This window comes from Crocodylus siamensis, chromosome 1 (genome assembly GCF_052110815.1).
Source record: "Crocodylus siamensis isolate JL-2025a chromosome 1, ASM5211081v1, whole genome shotgun sequence".
Taxonomy (NCBI): domain Eukaryota; kingdom Metazoa; phylum Chordata; order Crocodylia; family Crocodylidae; genus Crocodylus; species Crocodylus siamensis.
This window is the reverse complement of record NC_143395.1, coordinates 329,360,049-329,386,201: the sequence shown is the minus strand read 5'-3', so window position 1 is coordinate 329,386,201 and position 26,153 is coordinate 329,360,049.

Here is a 26,153-nt window from a genome sequence, read left to right as displayed (position 1 = left end):
GGTTGGCAGTGGCTACCCACTGCCCTGTGCTGCAGGGGTGTAGGGTGAGGGTGGGAAGGTGGAGTGGCACAGGGTTGGATGCAGAGCAGGGTGGTGGTGAGCGGCTGGATGCAGGGTGGTGGAATTTAAGGGCAGTGGATGGTGGTGGCAGTACAAGGTTCCCCCCACCTCATTCCTGGGTAGCAGCACTCTGTCCCCGCCCATCTGCCCCCTCCCCATCATTTTTGATGAGCAGCTCACTAGTGTGTGTGTACATATATTTCCATGATTACAATTAAACACCTATATATATATATATATATACACACACATATATATATACACATAGATATAGATATAAGTATAGTTATATAGATATATCTGTGTGTGTGTGTGAGTATAGATAGACCTATCTATCTGTAGAGTGGTGTTTCATTTTGAATCACAAAAAAATGTGGATTTTTTTAAACCAGAGAAAACCAGGACCCAGGACCCCGGTCATTGCTTATCACCTTAAAGTTTAGTTTCATCTTCTCCTCAGGTCCCCTTCTAGTGACACCCAAGCCTTGCAGATGTTACCAATCAATCAGTGCACATCCTTCTCCCCAGTCTCAATCAATTCAATGGCAACTGTAGCTCCATATCTAGTCTTTCCTTTGCCCTGCTCCTGGGCTCTGGCCTTACAACTAGGCTTATTACAATCTTTCTGCTCTGCTACTGGGCTCTGTCTCTGCTCCTGAGCCTGCTGGGACCTACATCTAGTTTTGTCTGCAAGACTTCAGGTGTTCTCCAGACATGTCCACAATATTCTACTTGCCTGCCCTGCTTCCAGGCTGAAATAGACACCTGGTGTGATTCCAGAACTCCTGCTCAGAGTTCTTCCTTCCATGGCTCCCAGGACCAAACTACCTGCACCAACTCAGACCCTGGCCTTATCAGGGGCAGGCAAAATGTGTCCTGTGGGCCAGATGTGACCTGCCAGAACATTCTATCCAGTCCACAGGGGCCCAAAAAATTTTAGAAAATTAATATTTATCTTCCCCTGTCTGCCTCTCATATGGCCCTTGATGGCTTGCCAAAACTCAGTAAATGGCTCTCTACCCCAAAATAATTGCCTGCCCTTGGCTCATATACTCTCTAAGCCCAGCTGCCTTCCAGGCAGGTGCCTCCCTTTGAGTGTCACCTGAGCCCTGTCTGAGCATTTATCCTAGTAAAGTAACAGAAGCACTAAGATCCCTATTATAAATATCCTGTAAAAGTGTAATATTTATCTAATCTATTCTTAAATGTTCACAAACCTCTCTCTTAGACAACTACCAGGCATGATTCCTAAAAACTTCAAAAAAACTTGCACTCTAACTTGTCACAGGTAAAGCACAGTAAGAAAAGTACTGTTAATGTTCTGTCACTGCAAGGGCAGGAATTCATTTTTTAAGGACTCCACAGGTCTAAGGAAGTTGACCAGACCCCTCCATAACAGAGAAGGAAAAAACACACTGTCATCAATGGGGAAAATTTCTTACTGATCCTAAATTTGTCAATCAGTCTGATCTTGAGAAGAAATGGAACATCTCCAATCCATGAACCTCTAAGTTAGCTCAATCCCAGCAGGAACTTTGGCATACCCCCATCAAACTCTAAAGTCTTGCTTGCAGCCAATGCATAATTGTTCTTAGGAAAGTGAAGAAGAACTCTGGCACCTGTAGTAACTGGAAGGGAGGGAATAATCTTCCCCAGACCCATGTGTTAAACAGCAGTACTCAGACAAATGGGAAAACCAAATACCCTCCTCTTTGTACGGCAGCCTTAGGACTGAAAACATAATTCTATGCATCACACATGCTAACTAGGAATAACTTCTCTTCCTGTCATTCTATCTCCTCCATGAACTTGTCCCTGCTCTTTAATATTGTTTCATAATCAAGCCTGTTTTAGAGTTGTTTTTTATTTGACTCTTATCAAGCATGAACCTTTCCATGCTTGACTCTTGTCGAGCATGGTCCTTACCTGGTTTGGGCTGCCCATGATCTTTAAATGATGTATGTGTACATGCATGTGTACATTTTTGTGTGAGTGATGTATGTGTAGATATCTGACCAATGTATATGAGCACAATGTCTTAGACTTTCCCACACTATCAGTAGGAAATGTATGTCTACATTTGCACATTGTGACCATTGCTTTGCTTATTTTTTTACTTGCTAATGCTGGTCTTGACATCCAAGATGAAAGTTAAAATGATCTAGATGGATGGAATACTTCATTTGTTGAAGTCAATGATTAAACACATTGACGGTTGTGAAATTAGAATTTCGCCTTTAGGGTATGTGTACACGGCAGCAAGCTGCTCATATAAATATACCTTAGCTAAATTTAAGCTAGGTAGCTCAGGTACTCTTCAGGAGTGTTGCCATGGAAACACACAGGTCAGTATACATTAGAGGTTTCTTATTTTTTATAAGACAAAGAAAAGGAAGAGAGAAAACAGATAAATATTTGAAAATTCTAAAGTGTTAAGTATGGCCTTCCTTTTTACAGTATCCTTCTTTCCCTTTTCTTTAATTTCAGAGATTTTTTAAGGAACAAACTTTGTCTGACTGCCTCCCAGAGGTCCTTAGTATTAACTAAGTTTTTTGGGGGAAAATATAGTAGTAAGTTGTGGTGGGGTAGAGTTGCTGTTACCCTTGTTAGTAATTCAATCCTATTTCCTCAAAGAGAAAGCACAACAAAAGTATATAACAGAACAGCATAAATAAACAAAAATTCAGCTGGGATATTACTGCTTATTCCTTCACATTCAAGTTATGCATGTTCTCTTAAGTTACTGAATTTGAGTTTATGTATTGACTTTGTTGTTCCTGGTCACCTTACTAAGTGCTTTGTTCAAGCTTTATGTGTTTTATGCTTCTCACAAGACATTTTACAACGTTTGAATCCAGACCTAGCAACCTTTTCCACCTGTGCATTTTCATCTTTAGAGCACGGGATTCTCAATTCCATTCTAAATGTAACCATTTACATTCCATTACTAAATGTAACCATGTTAGTCTTGTCCTGTAAGCAACTTGAAAACTCCATTTTTTATCCTTCTGTTTGACATAAGTGAATAAACTCTACATAGCCTTTATGTATGAGTGTGTGTAAATGGGTGAATGGTGAAAGAATGGCATAGAGACAGAAAAAGAAGATTTAACTGTTTATATAAGCAACAAGGTGCCAAATGTAAGTTACCAGTCAGTAAACTAATTAATGAATGGCTGAAGAATCCCTTTTAGGCCTAGGGAACAAAGAAGATAATGAGGAGAAGAAATGTACCCATCCTGACAGATGGGCAGCAAAAACATTCCAAGGTTAAAATAAGCTGAAGACAAAAGAAGATCAACCGCAAAAACAGAAGCTGGGTATGGTAAAAACCCCAAAGCACTGAAACAAAGGATGCCAATCCCTAGAAAAAAACACTTTGAAAATGCCAAGTTGGGTGAGTCTCTTTCTCTACTGCTGTTTCATTGGAGCACAGATGTATCTGTTCACCCCGCTCCAGCTGTTATCTTCAAATCTACTATCTTCATATCATCATCTACTCAAGAAGCCCAAGTTGGCCACCCTGGGCTAATATTGAGCAACTATTGCTGGTAACTGTATTTGGTGTATGTGTGGATGAAATGGTTGTTCTGTGTATGTGTATGCCTGTGTATAATGATGTGTATGATGATTTGTGTGTGTTTGTATAAATGGTGTGTCCAAAACTTTATGTCTAACTCATGTAATCAATAAAAGCAGTACCTTGCCTTTTCCCCCTCTATAAAGTCTCACTCATAATTTGATCAACTGGCAATTTGAGTAACAATTCTACAAGGTAGATAGAATTATTAAAAGACAGCATACTTTTGTTGCCTATATTGTCTATATATGTGCTTAGAGGTGGTAGGCTGTTTTTATTAGAGTGGTTCACAGGAAGCCTCTGTAATTAAAACACCTTACTGTCATGTATATTAAGCCCCCACATGTTTAAAAATGGCTGTGGAGTTCTTTATCTAAATCTCATTCAACAAGGTTTAGTTAAAGTGCCCCATGGCTATTTATAAACACATGGCAGCTTAATATACATGATGCTGTACTGATCATGAAGCATTCTAATTAGAATGCCAGTGAGCATGTGTATAGACAGCCACAGTGACTAAAAGTAATTACCATTAAAAATTATAGAACTCATGCCTTTAATTAAAATGCCACATATTTTAAACTCCTGAGAGATTCTTTTTCTTCCATACTGTACTGATCCCAGAGCAAAGTGTCATTAGAACCCACACAAAGATAGGGTGACCTCAAAGACCAGGAGACACTAATTACTCAGACCAAAGACACTAGTGAAATAAATATACGATAATTCTGCACTAATAAAAACTTGAAGCATTACTTTCCTTAATTAATAGAAACTTCTTGTCTGAAACTTTTTTCTCCCTTTTCCTGGGCTGATTCTAACTCTAGAGAGTAGAGGGAAATTATGGGTTCTATTTCTTACATTTAAACCTCAAGAAGAATTAATTTTAAATGTGTACTCTCTCTAAAGTGCAAATAATCACATTTATTTAAAGCAGCACGCATATGCATATCATTTATGTCTTATAGGTAAAAGAATGCAGCAAAAAAGTAAATTCAGCACATGTAGAAGTAAAAGATATTCAGAGGTCTCTTAGCAGGTTAATTTATAGAACTGGAAACAACAGTAACTCAGGTAAGGCTGTGGAAGAATTACAAAATAGTTAATAGGTAAGACTGTGGAAGAATTACAAAATAACTACCTAGTGAAATTCATAGATGAAACTGCATTTGAAGAAAGTATAGATACCACTGGGGACAGAGGAATAAGGCAAGCCATTCAAGAAACATTAAAATCATAGATACTAGATGTTACAAAAGAGGTAAGTCATAAGGTAGAATGTGTGTTGAAAAATCGAAAGCACATATTCAGGGTCCATACAAATGTTCACCACACCCAGTCTATGATCACCAGGTTTTCTCTTATTAAAAAAAAATCCTCAATTTTCAGATTTTAAAAAGTAACCCAAAATCCACAATTTCCATGTTTAAAATGAAACACCATTACTTTATATAGTACCCTAGTTAACATCTACATGTGCTTAGTAAAATTGAGAAAAAAATTAAAAACACTAATACTACAAGATATGAAATGCAGCTGAGGGGGGATGGCAGGCTAAATATGTGCATATATACTGATATAGATAAAGCTCAATGAAATTCTGAGCTGAATGTGTTATGCAGATAATATTTTCAATAACAAGATAACTGACTTGCTGTGATTACTGCTTGTTACACTAAATTGTTTCTTCTAGTTTGTTTGTTGTATGCACCTATTGTCTATTATCATATACTCAGATTACTTCTCATATACTATTCAGCTTACAGTCATTCCCCTGTACACTGCTGCAGTATGATTGTAACAAGAATACTGCATTCAGCAATGATGACAGAAAAATAATTGAAATACAGAAAGAATGGTGAATAAAGTGATTCAAATGACTAGGTGTCCAGAAGGACTGGTATGAAGAAATAGTAAGGGACAGATTACTCTGCCCTAAACATACTTAAATGGTGAGTGAAACTTATTACACTATACACCACCTGAGGGACATGGATAATCACTGCTTCTGTATTCCTTGAAACACACTAAAATTTTTGTACCTCTTACAAAGTAACAGTTAATTGTTTTTCATCTTTTCATTCTTCCTTCTGCTTTTTTGATGAGCTGACTTAGGGAGAGATTGCATGGTAGCATTAGCAGATGCTAATTCTAAGGAACTTTACTATATGTTAAGGTTAACTAATGCTAGTGATCAGTAGGGCTCCTGTTTTTCTCTGATAACCCCCCCCCCCCAATTATTGGATTAAAAAGTAACCCCAAATCCACATTTTTTCTGTGATTAAAATGAAACACTATATATTCCATATGATTAACATCAAACATCACTAATATCTATCTATCTATCTAGATATAGATATCTAGATCTATAGCTATCTATCTAGATGGATAGATATAGATGTAGATATAAATATATAGAACTATATCTCTATATATCTCTCTGTCATGGGGCATGAGGTAACAGGAGACACTTACCTGAAGCCCAGAGCAGGAGAAACGCTGAGCCGGAGGGAGAATCTGCACGTCTCATTAGCCGCATCTTCGTACAGCTGCGGCCAGCAGCTGACGGCAGCGTTGGATGCAAGCTGGGGATTTAAAAATGGCAGCCGCCTCTCCGGAGGCAGCGGGGAGCTCAGGAATACAGACGCGGTTAGAGCCAGTGATGGCGGGGAAACTCTGGGACGGATATCATCAAGCTGGTGTGCCGGAGGGAGCAGCAACCCCTAAGAGATGCTCGACAACAGGGACGGCTGCGGATGATCACAGGAGCAGTGGATCGGGTGAGCTGCTAGAGATCGGGACGACCCAGGAGGATTCTGAGGACCCCAATGTAAGTGCCGGGACGGTGGGTGCAAGACACGGCGAAGAGGGGCGAAGGATCATGGATCACCCGGCTGGAGGGAGATCGGGGTGGGTTTGCCACCAAGAGCAGCAGATGCCTGTTAAAGGAGTGGAGCAGCCTGAGAGCAGCTAAAGGGGAACCCCTTCCCCGCCCCATTCGGGTTAAGTGGGATCTGGTGTAGGGTCAATGAGGCAGTGAGAATATCGCTGACTCTGAGTGTGGAGGGTCTCACAGGGTGAAGGGCTTGTGGCACGGGGTATTCAGATAGTGTGACTGAGGCACCGGTGTAGGTTAAGGTGAAGGGGCAAACACTGAGGTGGGATCAAGTATGAATGACGTGTGGGAAGCTTGCAGAAGTAGCACAGAGCAGGCACCGGAACGTGGAGCCTATAGGTGGCGTGAAGCTGGGGTGTAGCGGTGGTGGAGCCCCATGTGCAACCGGCAAGCCAAACTCGGGCCACCGAGGGACCTGTGAACTAGCCTTGCCCACTGGGAAAACAGCAAGTTGTGGCAGCCGAGAGCAGGGTTGGCGATGAGGGAGAACAAACATCCATGGTGTCAAACAGGTCCGGACGGGGAGTAGCCAACGACCAGGAGGGCGGAGCTCCCAGGAACAGCACAAGAACGCCCATCAGGGACACTCTCTATATATTTATATCTAAATCTCTCTCTCTCTCTCTCTCTCTCTCTCTCTATATATATATATATATATATATACACATACATATATATATAAAAATAGGGTCAGGCCAACCCTCAGAATCTCAATATTGCGCTGTTAGACACGATGGCATGGTGTACAATTACACCTGCACACACTCAAAATCAATCAGGTGCATACACACACTAGGTGCATACACATACACTAGGTGCATGCACCTCTGCCAGGCATGCACACACACTACCAATCCAGGCACATACACATCCAAAATTACCAGCCTAGGCAAATGCATGCTTATCACCTATTCAAGCACCTACATACACTATACAGACCAAAATAAATTAGATCAGAATCAGTTACTAATACTTGTATACCCAATACATGTACACAGATCACTAATTGATATATCATGCACACAGTGACATACATGTATATCAGTTCACATAAATAGCACTCACCTACACATACTCACAGATGAGCTCCTAATTTGGGTGTTGTGGTGAGTATATATGTGCTTGGTGTACTTGGGATATCTGGGGGAAGGCTAAGGTAATAGAGAGAGAGTGAAAGTTGCTGGGAGCAAGATTAGAACCAGTAGACTTAGAGAGAGAGTTGGGCTGAGGAGCTGAGGTTTGGGGTTACTTTAGGTTACTGCTGGTGGGGACTGAGATGAAAGTTGTCAGTGATGGGATTAGAACCATCAGACTGGAGGGGAGTTGGGGTAATTTAAGATTAATTGGTGTTAACTGAAAGCAAAAAGCAGGCACAGCAAAGGAGCAATGCCAGGGAGAAGCCTGGAGGCTGGAGCTGGAGCAAGGAGGCTACAGGGGAGCTAACAGGTATATGGGGAGAGGAAAACTTAGAGTGGGGCTGTGGGGTGGGGGGGAGGCTGGAGAACACAGAGAGAGAGGGACTGAAAGTGTAGGCAGCAAGAGATAGGGATTGGAAAGAGGTGGCCAGAGGCAAAAAGTGGTGGGAACAGGGCTGAGAGTCTCCAGAAAGCAACGGGGCAAAGAGTCTGCAGAAAAGGGACAGGGAGGAGGCAAAAGGTGGCGATAACAAGGCTGAGAGCTGAGAGGGAGAGAGAGAGACTAGAATTTAAGATAGGGAAGGGACCGGGGCTCAGTAAAACACAACTCAACTCGAGGTTACAAATGACAGTGGTTTTATTGAACAGGGGAGATGGTGACATAATATTTTATTGGTTCCTTTTCATACACACATAGAGACACACACAGAGACAATGGTAGAAGGGGTTAAAGAGGATTGGTGCAGGGGCTGAAGTCTGGGAGGAGAGAGATCCAAATTGGAGGAGGAAATATGGAAGTGATATCTACCTATCCCCGGCTGAAAATGGGTCCTCGATGGCCAGTTGGAAGCTCCTTCAGCTCAGTGTTGTCCAGAGGAGGTCACCAGCAGGGTCTCTTGGGTGGATAGGTGATATGATGTAGATCTGATCTGGTCCAGATGGAAATGGCATTCCCAAGAAGTCAGTCTTCACTACCCGTTTTTCCTCTGTTCTCCTATGGGAGGGCCTGTCCATGCAAGGTCAGTCTTGTTCCAGAGGGTTCCAGATGTACTTACTGAGCATGTGCAGCCTTGGCACAATGGTGGGTTGCCTCATCTTTTGTTTCTTGAACGCTGAGGGTGGTCCAGGTATTGGTGTAGATAGTTCGGTCATTCAGAAGGAGCTATTTTTAGACCTATTGCCATTGTCTTTCAAGCACCCGCATTCATTCCCATTCATTCAGGAACGATGATATATACTAGGGGTAGTATGAGTCATAGGTTACACAACCGGGCACGGGGATAAGATGGAGGCTTGACATTAAAAGATGGAAACTTGAAATGACGTACACTAACTTACATACAAAGACCTAAAACAGTAATCACACAACATAAAAGCAGTAAAAAAAAAAAATACAAATATAAAAATTACTTATAAAACAGTGGATATCTATATCAAAATTGCAGGGCACTTATTTGCAAAGAGGGGAGAGAAAAATAAAACTTATTACCTAAAATAAAATGTTAAAGCTTATCCTATATCTTAGCTTAATTATAATTATCTATAGGGAATAGAGAGGGAGAGGAAAAATTAGAAATAGTTGGGGAAGGGAAGGGAATGCATTTCTCTCTCTCTCTCTCTCTTTTTCTCTCTCTCTGTGTGTATATATAAAAGAAAAAACAGAAACTGTTACATAAATATCTATCTATAAAGATCTATAACTATATAGAGATATCTATAGATAGAGAGATAGTAATGTTTCACCCTGCTGTGCCTTAAAACACACAGTATCACCTATGTCACAAGTTTTGCTTGTCATAGATTTCATAGATTTCATAGACATTAGGGCTGGAAGGGACCTCAGGAGATCATCGAGTCCAGCCCCCTGCCCAAAGGGCAGGAAGTCAGCTGGGGTCATAGGATCCCAGCAAGATAAGCATCCAATTTAGTCTTGAAGGTGTTCAATGTCGGTGCTTAAACCACCTCCGATGGCAGACTGTTCCAGACCTTGGGGGCTCGGACAGTAAAGAAGTTCTTCCTTATGTCCAGCCTGAAATGGTCTTGCAGGAGTTTGTGACTGTTCGACCTCGTCATCCCTTGGGGCGCTCTGGTGAACAGACATTCTCCGAGATCCTGGTGGTCACCCCTGATAAACTTATAGGTGGCCATCAGATCACCCCTGAGCCTACGCTTTTCCAGGCTAAAGAGTCCCATGGCTCTCAGCCTGTCATCGTAAGATCTGTTTTCCTGACCTCTGATCATGCACATGGCTCTCCTCTGGACCCTCTCAAGCTTCTCCACATCCTTTTTGAATTGTGGAGCCCAAAACTGGACGCAGTACTCCAGCTGCAGCCTCACCAAGGCCGAGTACAAGGGGAGAATGACGTCCCGGGATTTGCTCGAGAAGCATCTATGGATGCACGCCAGCATTTTGGTCGCTTTACTAGCCGCAGCATCGCATTGCAGGCTCATGTTCATCTTGTGATCAATGATGACCCCCAAGTCTTTTTCTTCTGCAGTGCTAACCAACGTAGCACTGCCGAGCCTATAAGGGTGCTGCAGGTTTTTCCTCCCAAGGTGGAGAACCTTGCATTTTTCGCTGTTAAACACCATCAGGTTCTCGTCTGCCCATTTCCTGAGCTTGTCCAGGTCAGCCTGGATCACCCACCTATCTTCTGGCGTGGATGCTTTGCCCCAAAGTTTGGTGTCATCGGCGAACTTGGCCAGTCCACTCCTAACTCCAATGTCCACATCGTTAATGAAGATGTTGAACAGGATGGGTCCCAGGACAGAGCCTTGAGGGACCCCACTGGTTACAGGGCACCACGATGAGTGACTGCCATCAATCACAACCCTCTGGGTCCGACCACGAAGCCAATTTCCCAGCCAGTGGATCGTGGTGGAGCCAAGGCCACAACTGGCCAGTTTGGCCAAGAGGCGATCATGGGATACCAGATCAAAAGCTTTTTTGAAGTCAAGATATATGACATCAATCTCTTCTCCCTTGTCCAGGTGATAGGTCACCTGGTCATAGAAGGAAATGAGATTGGTCAAACAAGACCTACCTGCAACAAACCCATGCTGGCTGTCCCTTAGAATGTTAGCCTTGGCCAGTCCCTCAAGGATGGCCTCCTTAATAAACTTTTCTAAGATCTTCCCCAGGATAGAAGTCAGGCTAATGGGTCTGTAGTTAGCCGGATCCACTCTCCTCCCTTTCTTGAAGATCGGCACCACATTGGCCTTCTTCCAGTCTTCGGGCACTACACCAGAGCGCCAGGAGTTTTCAAAGATCCGTGCCAGGGGCTGGGCTATGACGCTCGCCAGCTCCTTGAGTACCCTGGGGTGCAGGTTGTCAGGGCCAGCTGACTTGAAGGTATCCAGCTTCTCCAGGTGTTCCTTCACGAGGTCAGCATTGATGGAGGGTAGGGGATTCCCCTCACCCAGATTTCCCTGTCCCATAGCAGGCATGGGCATCCCGTGTGACTGATCAAAGATTGATGCAAAGTACCTATTTAATAGCTTGGCTTTTTCCTGGGCGTCAGTTGTCAGTTGCCCCATCTGGTTTAGCAGGGGTCCAACATTGCCCTTGCTTTTCCTCCGGCTCCCCACATATCTGAAAAAGGACTTTTTGTTGTCCTTGATGCCTGAAGCTAGTTGGAGTTCAGTTGCAGCCTTGGCTTTCCTGGTTTGGTCCCAGCAGGACCGGACCAGCGCGGAGTAATCCTCCTTGTAGGTGAATCCCATCCTCCATCCTTTGTAGGCTTTCCTTTTTAGCCACAGAAGGTCCGCTAGGTCTCTGGAGAGCCAGGGGGGCTGCTGTGCCTTCTTGCTGCCTTTCCTCCATGTTGGAATAGATTTAGCTTGTGCACTGAGGATCGCTTCCTTGAGAAGCAACCACTCTTCTTGAACTCCCATCTCCCTGGGGTCATGGTCCCTAAGGCCCTGACTGACAGGCCTCTTGAGCTTGTCAAAGTCGGCTTTTCTGAAGTCAAGGACTTCTGTGTTGCTGACTGACTTGCCAGCTTTACGGCGGATGGTGAAGGTGATCAGCTCGTGGTCGCTGTCACCCAACTTCCCATCAATCACTAGGTCGCCGATTAGGTCGTCCCCCGTAGCCAGTACCAGGTCAAGCAGCGCTTTGCCTCTCGTTGGCCCATAGACTTCTTGAGTCAGGTAGAGGTCATCCACGCATGAGAGAAAGCTTTGCGCCCGCTCTGATTTAGCTGAGTGATATTCCCACGAGATGTCTGGGTAATTGAAGTCATGCTGGGCAGAGCGGGAGGTCCCAGAGTCTTCCTTAGTCGCGGAGGGAGATGGAGCTCTACCCTGCGGCTCCCGGGGGAGAAGGGCCTGGCAGTAGGAGTCTATCTCCTGCTCACAGTCCCTGATGGCACGCAGTCTCTGGACTGTGGCCTGGAGCTCCTCCAGCTGGTGCGCCAGAGACCCCAGTAGAGAGCAGACCCCGCAAGGGGAGGGGGCCATGCTCCCGGGCCCCAGAGCCTGAAAAAGGGTCAGACAGCCCCCGCAGCCAAGAGCCAGGGGATCCGTCTGCGTGGAGCCCGGAACCATGGGCTCCATCTAGGTGGCCGTCTCTGAGGTGCCCAGTGGAAGGGCCGCAGAGCCCGAGGGGACCCGAGGGGTGCGGCGCGTGCCCATCCGTATCATGCCTCTGGTAGGCTGGCTACGGCTGGGGCTGGCTATGGCTGGGGGAGGTCGCAGGCAGTGTTTCGTGCCCTCCCACGCCCTCCCCTGTGCGAACTCCGCCGTAACTCAGGTGCCTGTTTATGCAGCCTGTTTGCGCTGCTTCGGTGGCGGGGCTCCCTGGGGGGCTGGGCCAAGTAGGGTCCTGGGCGGGGGCTTGACCCGGCCCGGCACCAGGCAGCGGCCTCCTCCCAGGGAGTGAGGAGTTAACCCCTTCCCACCACGAGCCCGCTTACCTCTGGCTGTGCTGGGGGTCGGCAGGGGGCTCGGCGGCTGCTGAGGGGGTGTCTGGGAGGCTTCGGGGGAGTGGGGATGCAGTGGGCTTCACCCGCGCATCTCTCACCGCTCCAGAGCCTTCCTCAGTGTCCGCAGCTTGAAGTGCAGTTTCCCCCAAACCCCTGCAGCAATATTCTTGAAAGTTGGCAAGCTTTGTGGCCTTACCAGGGGCTACCAACCCTGCAGTTTTCACCCCCCTGTGTTGTAACACAAATATGTGACATAAGTTTTCTTTCAAGAATTTGGGGTGCAGTTCCCCCTGAGCCCCTTCTTGTTGAAACTTGGCAGGCTTCATGTTCTCAGCAGAGTCTACCACTTCTGCAAACTAAACAAAAAACCCCAAAGTTATAGATACTTCATTGATTCGCCATTATACCCTATGGCTGGATTTCTGAAGGTTTTCCAAAACTTTTTGGAAGCTCTGAACCACTTTGTAAAGCCTAACGAAGCCAGTGGTTGAATCCAGACATGCTGCTTTGGACGCTGAAGTGTCTGAAGCTTCTCTGGATCCGAAGCATGATCCAAAGCCAAGCACAGCCCTACTCTACATATCTGGATCACCTCCTTTTTCCACACCCCTGCATTGCTGGCCTGGGAACAGTGATAGCAGCAGAAGGTAGGTCTCCCTCTTTTACTAGTCATGGCCTCCTTGTAGCTTATTTCATCCTTGAAAACTTGAATACAGCCCCCACCAGGCCCTGTAACTGCCAGGAAGCTCTTTGCTCCACACCCCCATCTTCTTCCCATGCCTCCTGTTCAGGTGCAGGGCCTGGCATTGGATGGATCTAGGTGTACTGTGGCAGCATGATCTTCAGGGATGCCAGGGGTAGGCAAGACAACCACCCCATCATCACCTCTACCACTCTTGGGCTGATTTTGGTAACAGGGCAGTGATCCAGGGATGGAGGAGTCAAAAGCGGGCAGAGAAGGCAACTAAGGTGGCTGGGGAGTGATCTGGGTGTGGAGGGAGCAATTTGAAGATTGTGGTGCAATTTGGGGAGTATACAGGGCCTTAGCCCCTATCCTCATCCCCTTTTTAATCCTGTACCCACACCACTACCCAATGCCCTGCTCCCCATGGCTTTTACCCCCCTTCATCACTTTCCTCTCCCTCCCCAATCAGCCTTTCCCTACCTACTTGTTGCCCAGCTGTTCCCAGCTGTCGGTGCAGGGCCACAGAGTCCCAGATGACAGCTAGTCCACCTGGAATCACTACCTCCTGAGATATTAGAGGACTGAAAATAGATGGTTTGCTTTTAGGTGAACACCCAGAAGTTACCTTAATTCCAGCGAGCTCAGAGATAATCCTGGCTGAAGTGGCATAATTTTAAAATGCCTAAAGGACACTTAGCACTTGTTAATGAGCATTAATGAATGTGTGATCATTCCAGTTGTAAGTGTTTTTAACAGTATTTAATTGTAATGTGTAATCTCACCCTCTCTATGGGAAGGAAGGTTAGTGTAGTATCAAAAAAGGCAGTGCAGATTTCAGGCTCTTACTGAATGGTGAAGATGTCAAAGAGGATTTGGATTTGTGTGACCCATTTCTCATGACTAGGTATAATTTATATGGTTGGCCATGAATGTTAAATATGTTTATAACATGGCTAAACTGTTATTATAGCTGTGGGAGAGAAGGGAAAGGGACTACTTCTGATCATGGAATGGGGGTACAACTAGAAGTAAGTAATAGTATGAAATTAAGTAAAGTAAAAGGTATGAAACCAATTAAAGTAAATCTGACTGTCTAATTTTTTCAGTGTACCAGGAAGAAAGACACATTAATCCTTGTTTAGTAATATGGCTTTGCTATCTCATAAAATAAAGTATAATTGTAACATTTTTGGACCAATATAATCTAATCTGTTATCAAAAAAAGCCTATATCATGCTACTATCTTTGATAGAGGACTGTTAACTCATTTAATGCTTTAACAGAATTAGATCTTCCTTCAGGCAGTCCACATGATTGCATAAACAGTGTGACATAAAACATGAAAATTATGTCCAATACTTTTTGTAAAAAGATTCTTTCTTCAAATTAATCTTATCATACCAAGAAAATGTTGATAACATCATTCTTATCTTAAAGTCCTTCTGTAATTTACTTGGATTTTTTTCACTCTGTGCTGAATTTTGTGTAGTGCTGTGTGCTCTTTGATAGCTACTGCATGCCTTTTCAGCAATAAGTGAATGAAACAGTGAAGTGATTCTTGTTTCTAAAATCAGTACAAAACTTTCATATCTTTGGACATAATATGCACTAGATAAATGTAATATATTATTGCATCAATATATATGTTTAAGCACAGAGAGAGGGAAATAGAGGGTAAGGAAAAAGAGATTTATTATAGGATATACTGGCTTTGGTGGGGAAGGCAGGGTTATTCCTATGATTACATGTAGGGCCATTTTTTATGAGTACAATGACAGAGTAAAAGGGATAGTGGCTCAAAAGTCAAGAAATAATTTAGTTTTAAGGGTATTTTCCCCCACTGAAGGGAATTCACATCAGTCTATCATTATACTGCATAATGCTTTTTAAAAAAGTTGAAATGTTGCCATCTATCAGATCAGCTATGCAATTAAGATTCAATTTGAGGCCTACATTAGGGAATCTCAGAATTTATTGACTGAAAAATAAAATGCTCCAAGGCAAAAAATAAGTAATAAAAATAAAAATTGGAGTGTCTTGAATCACTGTTTAAGGTTGTGGGAGTAAGTTGCTAAGTAATATTAAAATGCGGTGGTGGGGGTTATTAATTCTTTCATGTATCCAACTATATGAATAGCTTAAGGAGTAACTGAGAATATTCCTTCATTCACTGTAGATCCTAATGTTTCAATGAACTTCCTTGAGGCACTATGTCAACTCAAAGCACTGACAAAGGATCAGATAGGATCAGACAGTCAAATAAAGTCTTGTATTCTTTCTCATTGAACAAAATTCCTGGGGGAAAGATTTTTTCAGAAGTTTATTCATGCACAAATTCCCTTGTAGCCATTTAAGTCTGACCTATGCCCTGTTTTTTCACTGGTATTACTAAATCACTTAGGGATGTGTTATTTTGCTAGTAAAATTATATCAGTGAAAAGAGCCATACCAGTACAAAAGTGATTGTTGTTGTTATTATTATTAGGACAATTACAACTATTACTGTTGTTACAATGATAATTACTACTACTGCTGTTCTAATTACTAGTACAGCAATCCTGGGCAAGGACAAGGACCCTGATAAGTTAGGAATGTACAAACACAGAGAAAAGATTTTTGACCCATCAATTTTGTTATCATAAAGTAAGAAATAACAGGAAAATGTAGAGATCCAGACTAAGTGAGCGATGGTCCGGGCTGGAGCCAAAGGCTCCCTCCTTTCTAGAGCACCATCTATCTCACAGACACGTATACAAAGTCCAAGTTGCTGCCCTTCTTCCTGATCCCATATATCTCTCTCCCTTGGCTGCCCAAGAGGTATCTTCAATAGAATGACTAGAAATCTACTCAATATTGCCTATCCTAGTAATGAATAATGCCCATCCTATGACATGGCAGTTTGAGAACTGAAGCCGTGTGTTCATGACACTTTAAAAAGGGGTAAATGCTTTTGCACTGGTTTAATGGTGTCAGTGTTTGCAAGCCTTGACAGGATATTACGTATTAATTCCAGCCTCTGTAGGAACTAGGTGGTATAATGCACCTTAAATGACTTGGGGTGCAGCAAACTAAAACTCCTTTGAGGACTGCTCCTACAGTCATGGACAGAAGCACTGGGCTCCGGGCAGCTCCATAGCTCTGCAGGAAAGCCTAATCTCCACCCTGCCCTCCCCACACCCCACCACTCAGAGGCTTCCTGCATGCCTTAGCTGCACAGGGCCCAATGCTTCCCTTCATGGCTGTGGTGCCTCCTGGGACAGCCTGAACCAGGTACCTGCAGGCAGATGCCACCTAGGAGGGGGGTCCGCCACTGCTGCAGAGGGAAGCACTACCCTCCCCTCAACCCAGGGACCACTCTGCCCACTGGCAGCTCACCCTCCCCTCCCCGCCAGAGAGACAGGTAAGGTATGTTTATGACACAGGGGTTTAATCAGCCCTAAATTGAAGTGGTGTTTTTTAAAACCCGCCACTTCAATTTAGGGCACCTGTTTCATCTACACACGTCCTTTGTTAAGAAATCAGTATCTGGGTCAACCAGCTTTGGGGAGATGATATTACCAAAGTCTCACACTTTCTGAGTGAGTTCCCTACTCATTCAACTATTGGGGATTAAACATAGAAGGGCCCTTCCACTGTATCTGACACCTACTGGTCATAAAAGTTTTCCAGGTAGATTGTTGTGACATAGGTATGCCCAACATGCGCAGGTGTTTAGTTATATACTGCCCACCACTATGGTTAGGTACAGACAGTCAAAAACCCTGGCACTGAATCGATTTTGTCTTTGCAAATAATAGTTTCACCCTGTGTGCAAAAGTAAAACCAAACCAAACAAAACAAAACCCACCTAAAATGTCTAGAGAACTGTCACTTAGGTTCATGAACCATAGTAGAATTTCCACCTATGTGTTCTGTTTTGGCCATTTTGAGTTAAGCTTATGGAGAGACATCCAAAATAAGAAGTCAAAGAAGGCATTTCTGGTTCAACAAAGGGATCATGGTCTGGAGCAGTGAAACAGATTTTAAAGTAATCAGCAGAGAGCAACCATATGTCTCATTTTCTCTGGAACAGTTCTGTTTTAGATACCTATCCCTGGCATCCTGTCAGTTTGGTGAAATAAATGGTTTTGTCCAGTTTTCAGCAGAACATCCAATTTGTTAAAAATAGAAATACCCACTCTCTGCCACTCTGCAATCTCCCTTCCCCCCTATAATATTTGCTCTATGCCATTGGGTTCCAGGCATGAGGTACTCACTCAGACCTCCATGCCTTTGGAGTTCTGTCCTCAAGTCAACATTCAGCAAAGACCAGTGGTGTGATAAACAGCTTTATCTTTATTAGGAACAGGATTCATCAACTAACATGCTCATAGCTTGCAGGGAGAACTACAACTACCCACCACCGCAAACTACACCAACAGGCATAGGTGACTGGTAGGGGGTGCACGCACCCCCCTGATGGGGCCAGTGCCCCCCTTGACAGGGCCACTGCTGTCGGTGGTCCCTCAAGATTCAGGAGGCACCAGTCACTCATGCCCACAGGGCATCGGGGGAGATACTGGGTCATCCCACTGCTTACCCCTTAAAGATATATTCCATATACCACACATACCACCACAACCCTTGCTTCTACTTTCTAGAATACTCAGCAAGGACCAGAGCTTAGAGACAGCCAAACATGCTGGAGAATGGTGGAGGTTGAGAGACTGTAGTATCCCATATAGTCACCCTCTGTCAGTATAAAGATGATAGTTGAATTTCAGTTGTGGAGAACATTACTAAGAGATAAATTTATTTCTTTTTCCCCTCTCATGTGGAATCAGGTGTTAATGAACACTTTTCTCTTTCATCTCTGCTTACCTGTAGAGCTTTCCCCAAAGAAAAGGGACACTGGAGACCCTAAATCTTCCTTCTGGAAGTAGAAGACCATACATGGAGAGATATATGGGGAGTTGGGGCTAGACAGCATAAATCCTGGTTTTGAGGTGTGGGGAAGGGGGGGAGGAGGCTTGGAAGTACAAGGCTCTGCTTCTGGTATTTTCTGGTTCCATAAGATATGAAAGGTTCTCCTGGTTTTGGCAGAGGGTGGAGTGTTCAGGAGGCCAGGAGTATAGCAAACAGAGGAGTATTCATTGGCATAGTGCCCCCACCTACCTCTTTCCCCTCTGTGTATAGACAAATAATCAGGTTATAAAGAAGTAGGTAGGATATATGGGCTCTCTTAACTGACCTGGATCATATAAAAATGTTTGATGAGAAGTTTGCAGCTCTAAGAGTTGCTGTCCATTTAGCATTTTTCAAATTACATAGAGCCATTCTTGGCAAACTTTGATTTTTCCACTCTGCCTCCTCAGGGAGATTATCTCTCATATTCCATGACCACCATTAGCAACATTTGAGATCACTCTGACCATTTTCCCAAACTCTCCATTTTACTGTAGTCATAAATATGTCTGTTAAGTGAGTGAGACAACTTTTTCTTAACATTCGTTAGTGAAAAGCACAACAAACTCTCATCAGGCATTTTTTCAGTCCCAGATAATGAGCAATCACAACTACTACAATCTAGTGACTCTGTGCATTTAAGCTACATGACTTTTAAATTAGTCATATAAACCCAGGAAAAAAGGGGTCTGATTATAGGTCTCATCCTATATTGTATAGGTTTTACCCTATTAAGTCTAGAAACACATTTTAAAAAGAATAGTAAGGTTACCAAATCAAGTGCTCAATAGCTATAAAGTAGCAGAATTAAAATTGACCATGAGACCTTAATTTGGCCTCTTATGCACCTGCATTATTATACAGTCTTTAATTGCATGATCACATATTTTTTCCCATATTTTCTACCTTATTTAGTGTAGATGTAATGTAGTAATTAGCTACATTACCATTTATCTTCCTTGGTCAATGTGTGGCCTTGGGCTTTATCTAATGCCTACCATATAAACTCTTCACTGAATAGAAATTAGAAAATAGAACAAAATATTAATTTCCTGATGTGTGTTTCTGTGGTCTTTTCTCTACAGTATGTGCGTGCTTTCCAAATATAAATGTATTAACATCACCTCTGTTAAACTAAGTGATAATATTGTTGGGCTAAAGTTAATTTTGTTTTCAGTCATCATTCTGGCACATGGGTTTCAAGTTTAGGGAAGTTTTTGATTCTGTTTTCTTTAAAACAATTGGTTAATGAGGTTTATCAGACACAACCTGGTAAGTTAACTTTATACATATTACATGTAAATGCCAATGAGATTTTCTGGAAAATAACAAAAATAAAACAAATATATATATAAAAGCACATTTATAAAGAGTACACACATTACCATTGTGCCTTTAACCTGGAATTTCCATATAAACTGTCATTTTTTTTTTTAAGGAATAGGACATCTTTTCAGTCCAAGTTCAACAGAAGTGTTCTGATCTGAGATCCACAGACAAGTTTTATTTTTAGATGGTGTATTCCCCAATGATTTTTATTACATCTATATGTTATTTATATGCATTTAAAATTTTAGCAACTAAATAAATTAAACAACAAAATACAAAATATACAAGATAATCTTGGTTGTTGTGGAAAAAAACATGGCTTATGTGAGAAAGATGCTGGCCTCGTAGTTTATCAGTCACCTTTGTTACTAGGTTGTTTTTATTATGGTTTCTGCAAAAGAAAATACTTAAACCCTGCCATGGAAAATATTATTCACAGCTAAATATTATTGCAGCTAAATATTATTCACATTTATAAATTTACACTGCTGATGTACTGATGTGCATTGGCAATGCATACATTATTGAAATTCAGAATGGAGGGAAACACACACACACATTTTACATATATATAGTATGCATACGCATACATTTACATATTAAACGAGGATAAAATATTATTGTTATTTAATATAAATTTAAAATTATGTCAACACTTTTGTGCCAAGGAAATAACCAAAAAACTATATTAGCTAAATTTAATAATAAAAATCATTTTACCCCTCCTGCTATAACTGCTGGAATTTTAGGGTATTTTGCTATACCAAGAGCTATAACAGTTATTACAGCATTCAAAGCTTTGAAGTTTATTGTTAGTTTCTAGGTTTTTGTTTGTTCTTAAAATGGATCAAAATTAAAGGGTCACATATACTAAACATTTATATTATTATTCTTTAACTTAAATTATCTATTATGAATTATAATTTTATTTTAGCCCATAGTGAATATTCACACTACTTTTGGGTTTCTTTTTCTTCTTAGTTACTTTTGGTTTGGTGGCAGTAACCAAAAAATTAAACCAAAACATTAAATGCCTTATAAGCCTACTTTAAGCCATCATGTCCCTAAAAGACAGTCAGACTCCGGGGACAGGTACCCTTTGGACCTTGGACCCATCATCTTAATAGGGTTCATTTCTCTACCAAAGTCTAATCCCTAAACTTCCTAAAACCTCTTAGTCATAAATCACATCCACTTCCACTCTTCTAAAATCCATTGTCTTCAAGCTGCCCAACTCTCTCTCCCTTCTGATATCTTACCAGTTCAACCTGCCCTTAGCTCACTGGTTTCTACCCTCACCACTTCTTTTTCTAGGCTTGCTGGTCACAAAACCACACAAACTTCCCCACATTAACCCTGCCACTTAGAACAGGCTACAACCAAGTGCTATATCTTGCTTCTAAGCTTGCTGGTCCCTGACTGTGCCAAGCTGTTCCAAGCTTTGAAACCTGCTGGTCTTTGACCATGTCAAGGTTTCACCTCCGAGCTTGCTGGTTCTTGACTGTGTCAAGCTTTTCCTGTGTCTTGAAGCCACACTGAGGGTATAAACTCCTATATCCTTCAGAGTCTACCAGTATCAGAGAAAAAGCCTATTTTTTTCTCTTTTTCTATGACCAAGGGGTATGCACACCAAACATCAACAGACAAACATTGGTGACCATGATATTAATAACAGATATAAATAACCATGGCATCTATCATCCCCCTTTCACATTCCTCCACCAATTAAATGTTGTACACACAGGGCATAGAGTGTGAATTAAAAATAAGCAGGAATCTTGTCAGGGGATAAGGCACAATGCCACATTTATTGAAAATGTAAGACAAACAAAATAAAAGAAAGAACAACAGAAGGTGGAGTTTCCTATTTTATACACTCACACATACACATATACACTCACACGTACATACACATTTTTCACATACATACAAAAGAAGACAGAGACAGTCCTGCAAATATCAAGATATTACCAGTCCTTAAAATGCTCAGGTTAGTTTGGTGGCCAGCCAAGTTAACTACGAGGGTGAACCCAGATCTTTGTTGGACATCTTCCAATGCTTCTTCTTTTTCTTTGCAGGACAGATCCAAACCTTTTTTGTTCTTATCCATCCTTATAGTGATTGCTCCCCATACATGTATATGGGTCTTGCTGTGTCACATCCCCTTGATAACAAAATTATCCTCCTCTTCATTTATGATGTTATGATTTACAGACGCTTTGGCTTTATCATCTGAAATTTCTTCCATCTGTTGTCAGTTATTTCTTTAGCCATTAAAACAAAACCTGATCTTATATTTTTCAATCCTTAACTGCTTATCTCTGGACATTTCTGTAACCTTTGGCTGTTAAATCACAGAAGGCTATTTCTATCTTCCTTCTCTGAGATGCAAGACAGACTATCTCAACATATGCATTTCCACACACTGTTTATTCTTCCATTATCTCTTTTCAAACATCTCAGACATCCCACAGCCCTTATATATACACTACTTCTCTTATACTATATTTAACCTATAAAATTACAAAACAAAATGACTGTTACACTTATGCAAAGCAATGTAATAATCAAAATGGATATCAAACTAAGGCTAAGTTGCACAGTTATTTGAAGAAAACTAAAATGGATATTGGTTATAAAATAATAATTAACAAAACAATAAAGAATATTATAAAGGCACTATCAAGAGACTATAAAGGCAAATTACCTTTAACCCAATTTATGTGATAAATGGAGGTAGAAAAAAGATAAAGAAAAAGATTAAGTATCCACTAGTACGGGGTGCCCAACTAGAGATAACTGTTTTACCTGCAAGGAATCTGGATAGCATTTATTCAGTTTTTAGGCATCCAGGTCTGATGGTATGGATAACAGGCAGTACATTATCTAATTGATTATCCTGGTGGTTAGAGAAGAGTGCTAACAAAAACAGGGAGATCCAGGTTGAAATCCCAAATAATGGGGGAAGAGACTAGACTCTAGATTTGTTGCTTCCTAGGACAGCAGTATACCTGATTAATAGGGACCATGGTTTTCTCTGATTTAAAAAAAAATCCCTAATTTTTTGGTTTAAAAAAAGTAACCACAACTCCACGTGTTCTGTGATTTAAATGAAACATCACTTATATATATATATAATATATATATAGAGAGAGAGAGAGGTTTCATTTTAATCATGGAAAAAATGTGGAGTTGGGGTTACTTTTGTTTTTTAATAAAAATGTGGGGATTTTTTTTTAAATCTGAGAAAACCAGGATCCCTGCTGATTAATTAGCTACAACATAAAAATACCCTCTGCTTTCTGCTAAGAAAGTTGCAGTATTTATATATCTTTATCTTGACTAGAAAGGATTTCTAGAGGCAAAATTATGTTGCCCCCTTCTGCAACTTAATGAGACTGAGCATGGGCAGTAAACTGCACCGATTGGGCAGATAAGTGAATTTGTACAGAGAGCCAGCATAAAAAATAATAGGTTTAAATTACAAAAATCTATCTAGACAAGCATCTTAATTAAAGATTGTTTGATACAGGAGGAGGAAAGTGTCCCTCTCATGTTTTAGGCCCAACATCTGAATGGCTCTCGTACTCTCCCAGGAGGTCAGTGATCTAGTTCCTCCCACATCCTTTTTTAAGCTAGCCCCTTGGGCACCTAAGAGGAACAAATATGTTGGGCCAGGAGAAGGAGGGTAAACTAGAATTGTGTGGCTCAGTGAGATGGCACCCCAAGCCATGTCCATGCTCAGCAGCAGGGTGGGCCCTTGGGGCTTATGAGGTGGGCACGACAGGTATGCCCAGTGGCCTGAGTCATTCCCTGCTAGTGGTGAGGACATGAAGCTCCTGTAAGTGTCCTGGGGTGCAGAGGTACAGCGTCTGGTTGCTCGGGCAGGGCCCCCCTCTTGGAGGAGCTAGAGCCTCTGGCAGCCAGTGGTGTTATGGCTGGCCTGACCTCCTGAGTCGGGCTGTGTCTCTGGAGCTGATGGAGCAGATATTGGCCCGGGCTCCTGGAGCTGGTGAAGGAGGCCAGGGGTGGGAGTGTGGTGGTACATGCTCTTGGCAGGCTGAGGGGCCCTTTCCTGTTGATGCATCAGGGTGCCAAGCTTCAGTGGAGGCCTGGTAAGACTGTCCATGCTCTAGTACAGTAGTCTCCCAAGTGAGGTGTGCAAGATGATCCATTAGGGTATGGGAAGAAAGTATTAGAACTTCTATTTATATTTATATAAATATACATATATTGGGGGTGCGTGCTCAAAAAATTTTTACTGATAGGGGTGCGCAATCAAAAAAGTTCGGAGACCACTGCTCTACTAGATGGTATGGCTCCAACCAGGATCCTGGGACATGAGGATGTCATCCATTTGCCACATAAAGAGCATGGACTTGTGGGCAGTCCCCAACCAGCAGTTGTGGTCATTGACAGTGACTGACTGTGCACACAAGGCCTTCACCTTTATGTAGTATGCCAACCAATCATGCCCACACTCCCACAGGCAGCCTGATGGCCCTTATAAATGTGAGCTTTGGAGTGCCCCCTTTGTTCAAACTGATTCAGGACCTTGGCCTCACCCCACAGTGCCATGAGGTCCATGATCTTCTCCTGGGAATAGTTGCAGCCCCAGAACGTGCTGTGTGGTGTCCCTCAACAGCTCACCAGGCCTTTGCATGGCAGTCCCAGTGATGGCAAGCCTAGGCAGATGTCTGCAGTGCCCAGTGCAGGGGCATGGTACTGGACATGTAGGCACATGGTGACAATGTGCCAGGCACCAGCACTACATTTGGGCAGGCTGCTGCAACTGAAGTGGGACCCTGGGACTAGTGGCTGGCTTCAGGTGGCCCAGGTGCTCCTGGGCCTGGCAGCTGCCTGTATCACCTAGCACAACAGCATAGGACAGGCAGCCACACAGTGTTGCAATGGCAGGGACTAGTGCCATGGTGCAGGCAGGCTACTGAAGCTGGCCTGGGGCTTCTGCAGGGACACACAGTGGTCAGAGGGTAGCTGCAGGTGGCCCAGGGCCCCAGCACTAAGGCAAAGCTTCAGTCACCAATTTGATTTGCAGAAGATTTGGCCTGATTTGAAGGCTGAATCACCTAATTTCAATCTAATTGGGAGATCAAAAACACCCCCCAAATTGATTCAGAGACTCCAAATCGATTTGGAAAAGATTCAGAAAAAGATTTGGAGATTTGGAAGGCAGTCTTTCAGAGGAACAGAAACTGAGAAGAGGGAGGGGGAGCAGGGCGGGAAAGACTGACATCTGTAGCTGGCCAGTGACTGTGATCTTTCCCTGAGTCCCCTTCCAATCACAGTGTTCTGGTGAAGGGACATAGAAACAGCATATAAGCCTCTGTCTGAAGCCTTTCTGTCCCATTTGTGAGCTATTTCTGCCTGCGCAAAAGAGGGGCAGGCGGCTGGCTGAGAAGTGACAAGAGTTTTGCTGTCAACAGTTTGCTTTCATCAATTTGCCAGAAACCCCTGCACCTATCTCCTTTAACCTGGTAGGCTACCATCTCTGCTGTTTTCATCCAAATCTGCCAAAAGGTGACAAAGTTATAGGTATTTCAGTGATTCCCCATGATAGCCTGTGGCTGAATCACCAAATCTCTCAGAATCAGCACCGAATCTTCTGAAGCCAATTTGGCTGAATCAATTTGGGACAGTGATCCCAACCTCCTAATCAAATCATTGTCCTCCAAACCAGCTGAATCCAAATCTGCATTGAATACTTCCCTATTCACACAGGTCAGTCTAGCACCTCACATACTTTTAAGGTCTGGGGCTGGGGCAGGCAAAGACCCACCCCTGCCCTGGGGTTAGAGGAGCTCCCAGCCCTGGGTCCCTGGAGATAAGCTGCAGGTAGACCCCTGGTGGTAGGGCTGACTGGGAACAAACATGTATTACTGCACAGTAACTAATAGGTAGTTAATTTGCTACAAGTATTTACAAGTAGAAAATTTACTCATGATTAAACCAAATTACCACATAGTAAGCATCCATAAGAGTTGATGGTGATGCTTACTGTGCAGTAATTTGGTCCACTGTGCAATAAGTGTCTCATGTAGACATGTCCTCTGAGGTCCAAAATTTAGGTGCTAAATTAATTTAGGTGCTTAATGTGCTTTGTGGCTACTGGATTAGGAGGTATTCTGAATCACTTTGCAACTTTGATACATAAAGATTTTTTACATCCCCTTTAGGCACACAGTTGACTGATTTGGAGTTTTCTCTATGACTGTTGTGCAGCATCATGCAGGAAGGTTGGGATAGACATGTAATAGGTTCATGTCTATCACAGTCAAATTAAATCTCCTTGAGCAGGAAACCAACATCATTTTTACTGTAATCTCCTATTCCTTTCCAGACATCCAACCACTGCAGCAAATTGGAAAGACATGTTACAAACAATAGTTTTATTCACTACACAGTTTTGATTGATTTGTGGTGAACCAACCAACCTTTGCATACAGTGAATAATAAGTCCCATGGAAACAATAATATGAAATCATGTAATTAAAGATTAGTTGCAAACATGCATAATGATCAAATATTTTTAAGTGAAGATTAAATTTAAAAATATTGCCCTTGAGCCAAGATATGTATT